This window comes from Pogonomyrmex barbatus, unplaced genomic scaffold, assembly GCF_055798465.1.
Source record: "Pogonomyrmex barbatus isolate J1 unplaced genomic scaffold, ASM5579846v1 scaffold14, whole genome shotgun sequence".
NCBI lineage: Eukaryota > Metazoa > Arthropoda > Insecta > Hymenoptera > Formicidae > Pogonomyrmex > Pogonomyrmex barbatus.
In genome coordinates, this window is record NW_028297110.1 from 2,510,544 (window position 1) to 2,527,215 (window position 16,672).

At 40.4% G+C, this 16,672-nt stretch overlaps 1 protein-coding gene across 3 annotated transcripts in view; it reads left to right on the top strand.

Annotated features, from left to right (window-relative positions):
• alpha-Man-IIb (alpha-Mannosidase class II b) overlaps positions 1 to 16,672 on the top strand; it is a 142,732-nt gene that overhangs the window by 44,627 nt on the left and 81,433 nt on the right. Inside the window, exon 1 of one of the 3 annotated variants that reach the window (XM_011635684.3) lies at positions 1,518 to 1,632. The exons of 1 other annotated variant lie outside the window; for it this stretch is intronic. The gene's annotated coding sequence lies outside the window, so the exon portion shown is untranslated. Of the gene's footprint in view, positions 1 to 1,517; positions 1,633 to 12,539; positions 13,635 to 16,672 lie in introns of those variants that run through there. One more of the 3 variants, XM_011635682.3, reaches the window with a different exon arrangement.

Sequence of the window (16,672 nt, forward strand, 5' to 3'; positions counted from 1 at the left end):
AATCAACGTTCCGGACGCATTGTACCTTTTTCTCCGAATGTGTAATATTTAGATATCTGATTCCCCTCCCCCCACCCCCTCCCGTTCCGTCCCCGCGAGAGGGAAGAGTTCCCATTCTCTCGAGATCCCGTCTCTCGCGTCTTATCGCGAAAAGTTCGATTTCGCGAAGATGTTATCTCGATGACTGAAATAACGCGGAAGTTCGGCCGTCGACGCGTCTGATTCGACGTGTGTTTATGCAACGGATGTATCCCGCATTCGCGCGGTATGAATGGACGGCCAGCTGACTCGTTTGTTCTTCGCCGTCGAGACGACGGATACGCGATTGCGTAACCGACACACTCTGTAACTGTGATTCTACGCACTTGGCACCTTTACGTACGCGAAGAGTTATTAACCCTCTCGCGAGGTGTTAAATCGCGGCGCCAGGCGTTTTAGATACTATTAACTATCTGAATGTTACGAATACGAAAGCACGTTACATTATGATCATACGTATGATTCTTTCCATTTCATCGATTATGAGCGAATGAAAGAGTGATAGGATATGAGGGAAGAAAGAATAAATTCATCTTGAAATTTAAAGATGCGGTGAGCGAAATTTATGTGAAAATGCTCACAGCGTCGAAAATGTTGAAAATATATTTGCGATGATTCTTCGCGTTTTGCGATACCTATCGTGAAATCTTTTATAGAAACTCGTATTTGACATCGGTCAAGATAGTTGAAAAGAAGATAAAAGATAAAAGTAGCGGTTTTCCCTGCTTTTTATGTCTCTTTTCATCATTATGTTGTGTCTTTTTTTAATACTGATAATTTGATATATAAGATATTTGAAAAGTGATACATTTTTAGAATCTATATTGTATATTGGATATATTGGATATATTGGATATCAGTAAAATTTATTAGATTTGAATCTTTTCTTTGTATAATGTAATCTATTTGTAGATATTATCGAAATTTAAGGTACTTATATAAAGGTACTCATATAAAGTTTTTCGCATCGGTCTAATGAAAGGGAGGGAAAATATTTAACAATGATCTTGCGTATTCGGCTTATATTTATACTTCATATTTTCACGTCGCGTCCCGTTTGCGTGTTGCGAGACGGGACTTATTTTGAAGTTCGCTCGGCCGCGCATTTCTTTCGCCGCAAACTGATCCCGATGTGACTCCCGATGTTGAAATATACGCACGCACGTAAATCCGCGGTGTTTCTCTCTCTCTCTCTCTCTCTCTCTCTCTCTCTGTCTCCGGTGCGAGAGATTGCCCCTCGTGCGTCATCGCGCCGCGATGATCGCCGCGCGCGCGAGAGAAAGAAAGATAGGGCGAGAACGCGTGTGCATGCGAGCCAATCGCAGTCTGGGTCCATGGATGCCACTTAGTGTTAGTTGGCCAGATTCGTAGGTAGGTTGTCTGGCCGATGGCCTTTCGACCCGAGTGCAGTTTTCTCGCGGACCTCCTTCTAGCGGCTCGGACCCGATATAGGCAGCTCGTGGCGGCAGTGAGAGTTGTGAGAGAGCGCGGCTTGTTATAATAATCTCACCGGTAATCTATTACCGCCAGTATCATCCTCGATCTGCCGGCAGAGGCTGAATCTCATAGCGAGTAGATGCTGTTAAATTATGAGTGAGTATTGCTACATTATTTGGTCCATGGAATTAACTTCAGGGCATCCTGAAGATTACCCTTACTGTTTTTCGTTCTGCTTTATTTTATATTATTTTATGTTGATTCTTATCTTGACTTATAAATTGTCATGTTGTGTAAGACACGTAATGTTTATTTATTCAAAAAAAAGAAATTTATTTCACACAATTCTTTCTTATGATAATATTTTTTTTTTAATGATAGTTGATTTATCTCTAATTGGAAACATGAGGACCACATGAGGAAAATTGACGCAAAACTGTATGGTTCTTGTTTTGGATCAGTATTTATAGAGCTCGAATTTATTTTAGATTTTTCTTCAATCGTATGGTGACTGAGAAAAATATTTTTCTAATCGTAAGAATATATATATATGTATAAGATAAGATATTAGAAAATTATTGCAGCAATCCAGACTAATAAAGAAAATTTCTTATCATTAGTACACATTTAATAGTTACACAAAACATTGTTAAACATTTGAAAAATTACAAATTAGATATTCTCTCAGTTTATTTAGCTTCTAAGAACTTATCTGATTGTGACGCAATTAAATCTAAGTCCGATAGAAATATCAAATTTGGAATTCCAGAAATTGGATTAGATGTTCTCGTAGGTTTAAACTAATCCTATGGGTTTACGCTCGTAATGCTTATATATATTGGATTTTACAATTCTGTGCAGTACACCACGACATAGGCACGAGATTACGCTGGCTGTCACGCACACCAAATTTACATATTCGCCTGAGAAGGGTTGAAATCGCGGCTCGGCTGCGTCTCAAACTGTCTAACGGCTGTCTCGTGTTTTTACCCCGTCTCTTTGCGTGATTTTCGGTCGTCGCGACACGTTTCCAGATGGACGGCGCGACGCGACGCGACATGCTTACCGAACACAACCGCGGCAAAAGTTATCGGCACTTGGGCGTGTTTTGAAGCGCGAAAAGCGGTTACGAGCCCACATAAAGAACGGGCGGCTGGAGTGCTTCTCTCTAACGGCAGCGATGCACTTTGCTCCACGCTTTACGGGGTGCATTACCGTTCGACTCGTCATCGTGATCTGTTCGACGTTTCTTTTTACGATTGTAATAATAGTTTCAGCCTTTCTCATCTCTCTCTCTTGCCCTCCATTTTGCGCCCCCGTTTTTTTTTTTTTTTTTTTATTCATATCGACTTCCTTTATGACGGCGTTCCTGCATTCCGTCGATTCTTTTCTTCGGCTCGCATTATCGAAATCGCTCGAGCATTCGCGATATGCGAGCATTATCGTCTCGCAATAAAATTATCTGTCGGTTATTTCGCCGTTATTATTATTTTGTATCATCACTTGCACATACATTTCGCCGTTAATATTTTCTCGTTATTTTACTCTTAACAACAATAATATAAATATCAAATATAATATATGTTGTATGATTATTTCGACCTAATTATAGATTGTTTCTTTACAAGAAATATTTGCTCTCACAAGTTATTATGTAATAGCGCCGTTACGCAATCCGATATATTTTTGTCTCGAGTACGATAATTAGCAGCCTCGATACGCGCGTTCTTATTACACTCATATTTAAACCCAGCGATATTTCAGCTTCGCCCATTGTACTCTTCATTACATTAATTCTTTCATCCAGCGAGAGCGTATGCGCGCTCGCATTTTTTTCCTTTTTTTAAATTTATTTCGTCCGAGGCTCGTGCCGGGCGGTTTCGCCTCCGGTCCAGAAACCGCCTCGGTCCATTTTTCGCGGCCCGACTCTTTCCCGAATCAAATGCGCAGCGACAGTTAATTTGGCGGGAGATAATTTTTACGGCGAAGCCGCGTCCTCAATATGCGGAACGGAACAATCCGGGCCGATCGTGCGCACCTGCATTTATGCAACGGAGACAAAACGCGCAGTTTTAGCGCCGATGGGCGATCAGGGACGCCATTTGTCGCCGCGTGCAAGAATGGTTGGGGCAGCTGCTGAAAAACGACAGTAATCTCGCCAAAAAATATACATTCATTCCGCGCGCATTATCCGTACCGTCCGGTCCTACCCTCTCTGTCTCATTCCGCGTTTCCACTCCTTTCTTCTCTCTTCTCTCTCACCCCCCCCTCTCTCTCTCTCTCTCTCTCTCTCTCTCTCTCTGTCTTTCTCTCCGCCTGCCTCGTCCGTCTCTCTTTTTTTTTTGCTCTCGGTGCGGCAAATCTGCCGGACAAAAACGCGAATTTCAGCATCGGACCGCACGCGCGGCTGGACCATCACATCTATATTTTTTTAGACATTCAGTTGCTCTCAGATTATAACTGTAGTCTCTCGTGGCGGGTGAATTACGAGGGATTTGCTCGAGTTGAATACAAAAAGCTATTGAATTGACGAGTGTAATTAGCATTGCGTGTATCTTAATTTTCTACAAGTATTTAGATAAATAATATTCCTGCTGTGATTGTTCTCGAAATAGTTCATTTCGGTTTTTACTTCATTAAAATGTCAAGGCGGGTTTCGCGTTTTTTCCTGTCGTTAGCATTCAATATTGATAAGCGCGTAAATGGTATTCGAAGCTGAACAACATGCTTTACGTAAACCGACGAGTCGGATAAACGACATCTGCAGCTATTTCGCATTACGATGAAAGGAATTAGCGAGGAGTTGATAAAATACCGGGCTCAATGAGCCCGTAGTAAATTATCGGAATCGATGACCATTGTTCTCGATCGCTCGCGCATCTCGTGCCCCGGCGAGCGAATCGATGCAAAGCAAAAATTTACACGTGCATTATAGCTTTATTTCGATTCTTTATTTATGCCCGATCCTTTATTCGAACCACGGCGGGAAAGTGCTCCAGTGACAAAGCGCAGGGGCAGAAAGAAGAGAGAGAGAGACAGAGAGAGAGGGGAGGGGGAGGTAGTAGTGGTGAGAAGGGGGAGGAAAATCGAGAGAGGAATGGAGAAAAAAGAGGGTGGAAAAGGGAAGAAATAAATAAACCCGCTGAGCGGCTTTACGTATATACCCGGTGCCTGGAAAGGCAACAAAAACTACGGTGCCCGAGCGTTGCTGCAGGTGCGCGCGACGTAGGTAATCGAAACGTTAATGGACGCCAGGAGAAAAAACTGGGAGACTGGAAAAACGCCGATACCCCTTCATAGGTGAGAATATTATTGCGCGGGGGACGGGGGGCGCGATGTGTAACGCGCTCGATTGTCGATACCGCGCGTGCATTTCAATCGACGAGTCTCGTTTCCTCCGCGAACGCGCCGCTTCCGTATTTTGACTCTCTTGCCGCGTCGCGCGCTCGATTCCCATTATGCACGGTGTGGCGAAAGCATTAAAATATTTTTCCGACGGGCGTCGAAGTGCAAAGCAGGAGAAGTGACAATTATTCAAATAGCATCGAGACATCTCTCTCTCTCTCTCTCTCTCTCTCTCTCTCTCTCTCTCTCTCTCTCTCTCCCCTTTCTTTTTCGCGCAATTCTCCGATATTTAATACTAATAATACTAACCGAACTCAGCCCCCCGGAGTGTTTCAGGGATAAAAGCTCGTACTTCAGTTAATTTCAACTGAACTTTATCTTAACAGGAGTTTAGTTTAGTTTAAGGCTTAACTGTCAAAGTATTTAATGCTGGAAATTAAGAACTTGCGCGAGAGAAGTGATGGCCCCGTACAAAGTTTTCGTAAAGAGGCAGCCTCAAATTTGACGCGGGATCCGTGACTGGAAAGATCACATCCAGTGAATCTGGGACATTCTATTTACCGATGTCCTGTGTGTGTGTGTGTGTGTGTGTGTGTGTGTGTGTGTGTGTGTGTGTGTGTGTGTGTGTGTGTGTATTTCTTGTATTTCAGCTGCCAACTTAACGTTTCGCAACAAGAAAGATCATCACGATTTGAAACCGGATTTGGCGTTCCAATTCTTTTCACAAACACAATAAAAATTTAGGCAATCGGGCTGGATTGATCTTCTCTTGAACACGAGAAAATAATCGAATTTTGCTTTTCCTCAGGCACTCGGCAATCATACCACGAGAAATGTGAACGCGGCGTGCTCTATATCTAAAATCAACAATGAAATGAAACAAAAATACTAATGCCATTCGAAAAAGGAAAAATTCGTACGATTTGACCAAATACACAGGGTATTGCAGGAAATTTATATAACGGTTGTAAGACTAACTTTAGAATTCTTTCTATCCCTCATCCCCCATCGTCGTAATTCAGATCTAATTCGAGAATTATTTAACATTTATAATGAAAATTAAGTTGAATTTAAATTGAGTCTCGGCTTAATTATGACTTATCTTTCACTTAGCTTCAAGTGCAATCTGTTTTAATAGAAATTTAATTTGCAATATAAAAATAATATATTTAAATGTTGAAGAGTCAATAGTTCAAAAATAGTACATTTCCGTTAAAAAAAGCTTCTCAGGCTTTCAGAGGGTACATGGCTCGATCTGTTTCATTGTGTAGATTTTTTTAAAACATTGCGTACAATTATTTGCGCGCGTTTTCATCTTGATATAAATCAGCCTTTGTCATTTGTGATGCCAAGCGACGCGGAGATATAGAAACGTTAAGAACTCTCAGGATGGGCAGACAAGCCGTAATCACTCTGTAACGAAGACAACAAGGACTTCCTGCATACTTACGAATTGTATCGCCGCCCGTATTTTTCCTCTCTCTTCCTCTCTTCCTTCCTCCGCCACAGGGCGTCTAGAAAGCCCGACTGATAATGTCGACTGATTAGAGTAACGACGGCATCTGTCATTCTATCAGAGTGAAGGGACCGTGTGTTCGTTTGCACTGTATTCTTTATCCCTTTGGTACCGTGGTTTAAATTAATTTAAATAATTTGATTTTTTATTGGAAAGGATAATTTATTGAAGAGAGAGGAAAAACAGTTACCTTTAGCTGGGAATTTATTTGATTACTTCTATTACAAGTTTAATACGTCATCGCGCATGATGAAAATTACCTAATGATGAAAATAAGCTCAATTGATCGGTTTATTAATGATGATATTATTAACGTAATCTGATAATACAGTAAGAGATATTCTCGCGTTGCATTATCCGTATTAAGGCGATAATGCGAAATCCACGCGCGCAAGCTCGCATCAAAACGCAGCGAATGCTATGTTCTCTCTTTCTCTCTTTTTTCTTTTTTTATTACCATCACGGAGGGCAAATTTCTGTTCGGCGTGCGACGCCGACTTTAAGCTAAAGTAACAGCGCCAACTCGCTGCGCATCTACTAATCCGATTATATCGGCCGTTTTAAAGTTTTCTGTCGGGGGTTCTCGAGAACTCGGCTGCCGAGAGAATGGCTGCTTTCCACGGTTACCCTCATGTGTTTTTCTCATGAACATAGTTCTGCTTCTGCCGTACGCCGGAATTATGCAGTAGCCTCCGCGCCTGCAGGATCTTTCCAGGAGCTCTCCCCGGGAGCTTTCTTTTCCTCAGCATATATATATATATATATATATATATATATATATATATATATATATATATATAAAACTAAACGTGTATATCGCAGATTAGCTCGCGCGCGAATGTTTCGTAACGTTTCTTCTCGCTCATCTCTCTGTCCCTCTCTTTTTCCTTTCCTTTCTCTGCCCCCCTCCTTCCTCTCTCTCTCTCTCTCTCTCTCTCTCTCTCTCTCTCTCTCGTGTTTTGTCTTCCTGTACTTTCAAAAATTCCTCAGACTTTCTTATCGTTCGAGAGCAGCCCATCCTCCACGCTTATCTCCGTCCATTAACCGTAACGTTTTGCGCGTTTTCCGCATTCGAGGTAATTCTTCTTCTTTACATTTCGCCTCCTTGTCCCGTGCCCCCTCCCTCCCTTCCCTCTAAATCCGCAAGTCGCCGCGGATAGTAAAACCAGCGCGCATCACTTTTCGAGAGTGGTCTATTCCCGAACTTCGAAGTGTCTCGCTCTGCGAGCCGTAGCCGCACGAGAGAGAGTAACTTCGCGAACAAGTTTGATAGGTGGTTCCCCTACACGGTATCGGGATTATCCGAAGGCCCGAACGCCGCCGTGCGCCGCCGGGGGTTCGTGCTTACAGCGATCGCGGAAATCGAGCGTTAATTTTGTTCGCAAACTACTTCGCCCGGCGAGTGCAGGTGAAATACTTCATCACAACGGCCGTTACAGAGCTATTATTAGCATAACCGCTGTAGCACAGTTTTATCATGTTTCGTTGTGAACGTTGTCCAAGATCGTACGACTATTGAATTAATTGGTTGGGACTTGACAAGAGATAAAAAAGGGAAGGATAGGCGATTTCAAGATTTTGATTCATCAAGAGGGAGGTAACTCCGCTTTAGTTTTGCTGCGATGCGAATTCCTTGAAAATAAGAGGCACATGGTTCTCGAGTTATAAGCAATTGTGAATTTAGATATAAATTAAAAAAGAAATTATTAGATATCTAAGATTCTATATTTACCGAATAATTCTGTCCTATTTTCTAAAACTTATCCCGGCCTATTGATTGTTTATTAATGAAATAAAGATTTTATCGTGGAAAATATGAAAGAAGAGAAAAAAATGATCAGTTTATCAATTACGACATTGGATATTGGACAATTTTCCTTAATTTACATTGCTTTAATTTTATCGTGGGAATATTATCGTGTCTACTTGTACATTCGTTGATTGTCGAAGGTTGGCTCGGCAAGACCGATTTTTCGTTTCGGCGAAGATGAGAGACAGACGATGGACGGGAACGAGGGATTTTCGCGTCAGACGCCGGATATTAGCCCCGTCGTAAATGGCGCGACGCCCTGAAAGGCCGTGGGTGAACGCCGAAAAAAATGCCCCGACGCAAATAGCGTTGAAACTTCAAACGAATTATACCCAGCCAGCCCTCCCTCTCGCTCCCTCCCTGTCAACGCGCGACTGGAATCAGACCCTCCCTTCGATATCGCACGGCGCGCTGCTCTGAAGGGTGGAACAAGAGCGAGGGCTGAGAGTTGGGGTGGGTTGAGTCTCAAAGATCCATATCCGTTTTCGCGAGCAGTCTCACGTAAAGGATGATAAATTCAGTGTATTTCAAACACACATTAAATTAACACGTTAAATATATGTTGAATGCGAATTTATGGTTCTCTCTGGTGTACAGAGTTAAATTGTTCATTTACACGCACAAATATTTTGATTTAAATTTATTTGTTATAAAGTTGACTCTCTTATTTACAATAAGGAATAGATAATACAGAGATAATACAGTAAGGAATATTAATTATCCATTAACGATATTTGTCGCGTAAGACGGTCGTTTAAATAAAAATAAAAATTCTTGGAGTGGAGAATTCCTCGGACGTTGAAAAGCGTTTGTCGTAACTTTGTGAGGGAGAGGCGATAAGAGAGGAGTCTGATAGCGCGATCTCTCGAGCGACTGAATGAGATTTCGCACTTCAATACGCGAAATCGATCAGGCTCGATGAGCTGATCGTTTTTGCTCGAATGAGGCTCGCCGTCTATCTCTTTGCGAGATAACAGTTGATCCGGAACACTGAATTTGCCATCAATTAAAGGTACGACATATCTTCCATTCGTAACTGTCAAACGTGCTCTCGAACAAGTATTAGCGGCGTGAGAACCTTGACCTTTCTCGCGAGGTTCATAATTCAGCATTGGAATTGTGTTACTATGTCGCATTGATTTTATGCGCATTTATATTGAAACGAAGATTAGAACGACCATGAATAATTTTATTTAATTAGATAGACTGAGCACACTGTGATATATATATACTTATTGAAATATTCATCATGTATTAAGTCGTATTATTCAAGAGAAAAAAACTTGAAGATAATGTATGAAGAAAATAGTTTTGCTGGCAAATTTAAAAATTTGGCCATATATAAGTCTGAAAATAATTTTGCTGGTACAGTATTATTATCATGTTTAAGCGTCCTATTTAGTAAATTTGATGATCCAAGCAAAATTACTTTCAGATCTGTATCTGACAAATTTTTAGAGTTGCTAGTAAAACTATTCTCTCCGTGAAAAAAAAATTTTTTATTTATGAGACTTTATATATAGTCTCTATAAATGTTGTGATAAATTTAAAGTCCGCACTTCCTTAATGAAAGCATTGTCATAGAGACCATCATTTATCATAAGTTTTCAATTAAATACATTTAGATTATTAAAATACTTTTAAATCATTAAAATCTTCAATTTATATTAAGATAAAATCTCAATTAAAAAGTAGAATTTTATCGATTTGTTTTTAATTTAAAGTTTAATCGACTCTGAATTACTTTTTTATTATCAATTTATTTTTAAAACGGTCACGATCTTTTTTTAATTATCTTTTGGTATCTGATGTATTTGGAAAGACCTTCGATCGTTCTATATACAGAATAATCTCTGTATTATGCAAATATTCCTCAAAGTATTTTAAGACAACGATTTGTTTCTGCAATATTCTCCGATAATTCAGGGCGACAGGGAAAAATATTGGAGGCAATATCTATTCGAATTAAGTAATAACACCTTGAAACGACAGATTCGATGTAATTCCGCGCATAAACATCGGCCATCCAATTACCCGGAAATACAATTTCCGGAGTAGCGACGGCAACGGCGCCACCTTTTTTTTTTTTATTTCGCTGTATCCCTTTCCGCAAATTTCAATCGTTACAGATGAATCTACCTGCGAATATTAATACGATCGAATATAAACGATATTATACTTTCAGAACAATGATCTCTACATATTTCGATATTATATCAAATTGTTAAAATTTATTCCTCATATTCGAAATTACACTTTTTAAAATAACAAAGCGCATAAATGAATCAAAATTGGAGAGAAAATTCAGAGATCAAAAATCTCTGTACATTTTCAAAAAAAAAAAAAAAAAAAAATATTCATATAATTTCTTCAATGAGATTTAACTATTTCATATAATTATTTTAATATCCATATTTTTCATTTAATTAAACATTGACACTTTTGACAGTGTCAAAATTTTTCCGAAATGTTTGCGACGTCTTTTCGCGCGACGGCGATGTTGGATCGCAGAAATAACAAGATTTCGAGGTGTCGCCCGTAAATGTTTTGATAAATGTGTTTTCATCCCGGTTCCTTCGTTCGGGGACCAGTCGAATCGGGGATGTATTCGGCGAACACAGCCGGAGCCGGGGAGTCTTCGCTTCTCCGGGTATACACAGGCGACACTCGTGTTGGCCTTTCAATCAACGTAATTGCCGTTCGATCAAGTTCGAACCTGTGCCAATCCTGTCCAACGACAATGCCCTCTGCGCGCTCGTGTTCCACGAGATTGAAAAGTTTCTAAGCTTATGCGCTGTAACACCGAGCTCGATCATGGAGCATTCGCTGTGAGAACGGACGGGCGCATTCGGGGCACGCAGTTTAAAATTAATTGAACCGACGTTTTCCCTTTCGCGAAAAAATTTTCTCATCCGGGTGAATAACTCTGTCGTCTGTCGTCGACATGTATAATTTTCTTAGAAAAATAATTGAATTACAAATACATTGCTAAATATAAATTCTAAAGAAATTGGTTAAAGAGACCTGTTTTAAGGACGGATAATATTGATTACGAATTAGTTCTTGCTTGATAATATTTTTGCGCGGAAAATTAACTGACAGATAACGCATGAAATGTCCTTTACCGTCTGTTATTAATTATTTATAATTGAAATGCAATCATGCAACTGAAATATATATTCAATCGTTGTTACATGTAAATATTAATAGAGGCACGCTAATCATAGTAGTTTGAACGATCCTCCTGATTAGTTCTCCAGCGCATTAAACATGTAGTTGTTTCGTCAGATGCTAGTTCTGGTATTGCGCTGTTTCATCATCAGTCCGAGTTGAAATAACAGAAACAGTTGAAAAAGTTGTCTCTTCTACAATATCAAGTGTCTTGTACACATTAATGTATTTTAACCAATATTTTTCACATCGCATGATTTTCGATACTCACCGATGATATCAAATCGTTGTTTAAAATTTTGTTTATTGATGAGTTGACAATTAAATCTATTTCGATATCTATTTCAAAGCGTTATATGTTATAGATAAGATAACAATAGATAATAAAATGTACAAGATAATAGAAATATAAAATGAATAATAAATAGATAATAAAATAAACAGACAATAGATAATAATATATCTACAAGATAATAAGATATCGTATAAATAAAATAACGTTAAACAATAAGATATGTGCCTGAAGCACATATTTTTCGATTACACGCGATATTTACAAAAGACTTTTCCTTCTGATTTTTTGTGAATCACGAAAAATTGAAAATGTGAAATTTTTTATTTAAGGCATTAAGAGATTTAATTGTATAACACAGGAGATTATAATATAAATCTGTGAAAAAAGATAGCAGACAGAGTGGGGAGAAAACGAATTTACGAATGTTATTAACGAGAGTACTTTGAAGGAAGGCACTCTATTTCGAATCCTTGATGTTGTCAGTCCTCGCGGTGATTCTTTTGATTTTCCCCTGCTCCTAAATTTAAGGCCCAATCGCACCGTTATTTTTTAGCTTTAAGAAAGATAAAGATGAATATATGTTTAAGTCTCGCTTAAATCTAAAATAACGTTGGTGCATTCAGGTCTCTAAGAGAGTTAAGTGTATAACATAACAAAATTACAATATTATATTATAAATCCGTAAAAAAAGAGATAGCAAATAGAATGGAGAGAAAACGAACGTTATTAACGAACGTTACTCCGAAGGAAGGCACTCCGCGCTACTTACTACGAATCCTTGATCAAACGTCACCTTCGCGGTGATCCTTTTGATTTCTCCGCCCTCCCGTTCTTCCTCAAGTCGAAATACCCCACGGGCGTGGAAAGTCCTCTCGGAGTGTGTGTTCCCCATCTCGTCGGCTCTTCGCCGCCCTCCTCGCGCGGTCGGTCGCATGTGCAGCGGCGTGGGTGCGCGTGTACGTGTACGCGTGCGTGTGTGTCCCTTGTGTATGTGTGTGTACGTGTGTATGGGTGAACGTACGCCGGCACAAGCGTGGATTATATCGGCACATGCGCCCCTCGCGACTGTCGCTTCGGCGGAAAAGCGGATATAGCCGGCGGCGTGTCAAAACCATTCCGCTGCCCGTGCCGCGAGTTTAGTACGGCGTGGTTCTCGGTTGCGGTTAGACGATCCATGCATCTGGCCCGCGCCGGTGCGGTTGATAGTACACGAGCGCGAAAGGGGTTACGAATCGTGCGTGTTGCGGTCGCGTCGTGAAAATCATCCGTCGGAACACGGCGGTTTTTGACCAGGGATTCCCCTCCGCGACGTAAAACGTTTCTCGGAGCCTCGTGGATGTCGGGCGATCTTGGAGTTCGTTTCAGCGGGGAACGATCATCCGCGTTTCTTTTTCCGAAATCTTCAGACGCATCTCGACCTTCGTCAGAAGCTATCGTGACGATCGGGGTGATCGTTAAACTCGGATTTTAAGTCTCGCGTCGCGAGAGTTTGTATTAGAATAGTTTTTCAACTTCGAGGCCGTTTTAACTCGCCGTTTTAATTTTTATGTTCGAGTATAAACATTGTGCAGGATCGACGAACTTGTGTTACTCATCCAGGAACGATGTATTCGTGTGGTAACGTAATGGGTTGTGCGGAAATGAAATATTAAGTTTGAGTTTTCTTGTGGGTTGCATCTTTTTAATGATAGTCTCGTATACATCGGTGTACGTTTTCACGGAATATTTTCGCGAGAATGCAGTGATATTCAAGACAGCGCTCGTGATGTATACGTTTCGCAGAAATGTATTTGGAGAAGGTGACTTGGTTCTCTACTAAGCACGACGTTGCGTCTGAGGCAGTGAAAAAGTTCCCTCGTATATTATTCCGTTCGTGCACCGAACGAATAGAGTCGGCAACGTGTCAAAACTATTTCGCTCGGGCAGTGAATTCAGCACGTCGTGATTTCTTCTCGCGGCTGGACGTCTGCTGTCACACGGTTGAAACAATAGATTCGGGCCATCTTTGCCTTGTAATCAAGGTATGAATCTGCTTTTCGCTACCACATCGAATATAACGGTGTTGAAGTTGTTAATTTTCGATCGATGAATAAATTTCCAAGATCAGAAAGGAAATTAATTAATGTTCAAATGAATGAAAATTCCGTCATGTGGAACTCTCCTTTATAGAATATTTATAATTCTCCTTTGCGAGAGGAAAAAGCTTTTCAATAGGCTTTTCAATATCTTTGAAAGCCTAGTAATTAGCATACGTTGATTTTTATAATGTATGGGTTATTACAACTTGTCATATATATTTGATAAAATGATCAGAATGTATTTTATAGAATTTTATGAACTCTTTTACCGGTAACTTTATCTCTCGTCAAAAATTGATACAATGTTCTTTGAGGGGACTGATTGGTTTTTGCGCGAGTCTCTTGCAGAGTGGAATTAAAATGGATATATTTACATGAATCAACATTGAGAAAAAGCAGTGTATAACGACGAGTCGCTATCCACAGCGCCGTTTTTGCACGACTTTTATTTGCATGTCGACACATAGCTTTAGCAACGCGGCTATTAAACACAGTCTTTTGTTTTACGCACATTTTTCAAATTTATTTTACTATGTGTCGCACAAAGTAAAAGTTCTTTGTAAAACGCACCGGTGAATCGTATTACGAAACAGCGAACAATAGTTTGAATTTCTGCCGCAACGATGTTTTGCAGCCGTTCGGATTACCGTCAATTTGCAACGAATGTTCGCCGCTGATTGCCGAGCCGTAGAAGCAACCGCGGCATTCGCGGAAAATACGATAATTTTGTTTAAATCGCACCGCACATTTAATGCTAATCATTTGATTTTAATTATGTATTTACATCGATCGCGCACGCATGTGCGTACGCTCAGTAAATAAAATTCGAAATCGACAGCGGAGTATTCGGAGACTCTCCGTGCGCCGCGCCGTGTGAATTAATAAGCGGCATTGAGCGCGCGTGTTGTGAAAAATTGAGTTTAAAAATTTCAAAAATTACGTTTCCTTTGATAGTTTCGGTAAACATCCGGTAATACGTAATAAATGGAAATGCATACGTGGAAAGAAGAAGCGAACGGAAGACGAAGGCCATTGAGAGAGAGAGAGAGAGAGAGAGAGAGAGAGAGAGAGAGAGAGAGAGAGAGAGAGAGAGAGAGAGAGAGAGAGAGAGAGAGAGAGAGAGAGCGTTTCCAGATCGACTCGGTACGAAAAGGAGCACGACGAGGTTATTTCGAGCGATAATAACGCGCCACGCGAGTGAACTCGTAGTACGGGATGAAATATCAAAGGGACACGTTCGCTCCAAACATACGGAGGATCTACGCGGGAGAACGAGTTAATACTTATAGATAATTATAATGTACCGTCGACGGCGCGACATTTTTCTCGACGCGCGCTCGTAACTCGAGTCACGTAACACGCGCGAGAGGCGAGATAACAAACGGCGGAGGCGTAACGCGGCGGAGCGTTGAATAATTCTCACGTTTTAAAGGGCGCCCAATTTAAAGCGCGTCCGAACACGCGAAATGCAGCACGCGACGAAAGCGAAAAGCTCGAGAAAGAGAGCCAAGGAAGAAGGGTGGGAGGGAGGGAGGGAAAAGAGATAATTTCTTTCGTCGTAGACGCGAGTTCCGAGTGCTTTATGCGCTTATGCTCGCGAAGTCGGCTTTACCCCCCCCGCTCGCGATCGCCGCCAGCATTCGCCAAAGTTTCCCCCGCGATGCACCGTCGCGTATAAAAAGCACCTTTTCTTCGCTCACGCGACGATTTTCCTTCCCCCGCATTTTCTTTAGTCGCGGAAAAGAAGCTCTCGCGAACTCTTCGCGACGCGTACATTTGACCGAAGACTTTTTCAACTACCGCACATCATCTCGAGTCTCACAAGCAAGCTTTAATTTAAAGCCTTCTCGTCTGAATTCGTGGCTCCCGAAAGAATCTAATCGGACGACACGATAACATTTTGTGGCATCGTAACGTCAGCGAAGGTTAACTTGAACACGCGGTAATAAACTTTTATTGCTATTCAATTATCTGACTGACTGAAGCGTATCGCGGTTATAAAATCCACAGTTGCTAGCATTTCTTAGTACATCTATCGAAGACATTATTTTTTTTTTTCCTTTAAAAAATAATGAATATAAAAAATTCCTAATAGATCTTTGAAGCTCATCTATTTTATAATACGTAATAAAAAGAAATTCTCAAAATTCTGTTAACTCTGTTTTATTATGCTCTTGTGTGTTTAATTCTCATATTAAATCATGTTTTAAGGAAACTTAACTTAACATTTTTAACACTTTTGCTAATAATTTTTAAACAAAAAATATATCTCTGCACTGAAAAGTTTTTCTTATTAATCGATAAATAATTAAATTAGACATTAAAAATTGTGGATGTTTCATTAGATTAAATTATAGAATATTACTGTGCTAGATGAAAATTTTAACAGTTTCGTTAAAGAGCATATTTAAATTATTGTTAGTCTTTCATTGTACGAGGGGTTTAAGGTCACATTCATGTGGTCTTTCTTTTTAATGTCGGGCTTTCGCAGTGAAAATTCGCGTATTGACACCGGTTGCACCGCAAATCCGCAGCCGTCGCAGGACTCTTGCTCGCCACGACGGAATAGCCGAGAAACCAATCGAATAGCATCGTCTCATTGTCAGTTTGGTCGATAATTGTTGGCAGTAGCCACGGCGCGAATTTTCAAGCGATTGTCCGAATTCGAATTTAATAATCAACTTGAAATTATCGAGAAGAAAAAGGCGAGTTTCAATTGGATCGGTTGATCTAAGTCCGCGGCTTTCTAGAAATACTTAAATTAGGATTTGGCGAATAGCCCGTTTCTCAGTCAATATATAATGTCAATCTAATTAAATCGATGGAACTCGCGCCAAGAATACTTATGAGACCACTCGCACGGGGAATATTAATATCAAAACAATATAATTTTTATAATATATCATTGAAAACACACAGCTGTTAATAACTGTTGAAACTGAAGACTCACTACGAAAGAAAGAAATTTTTGTAATATGAAT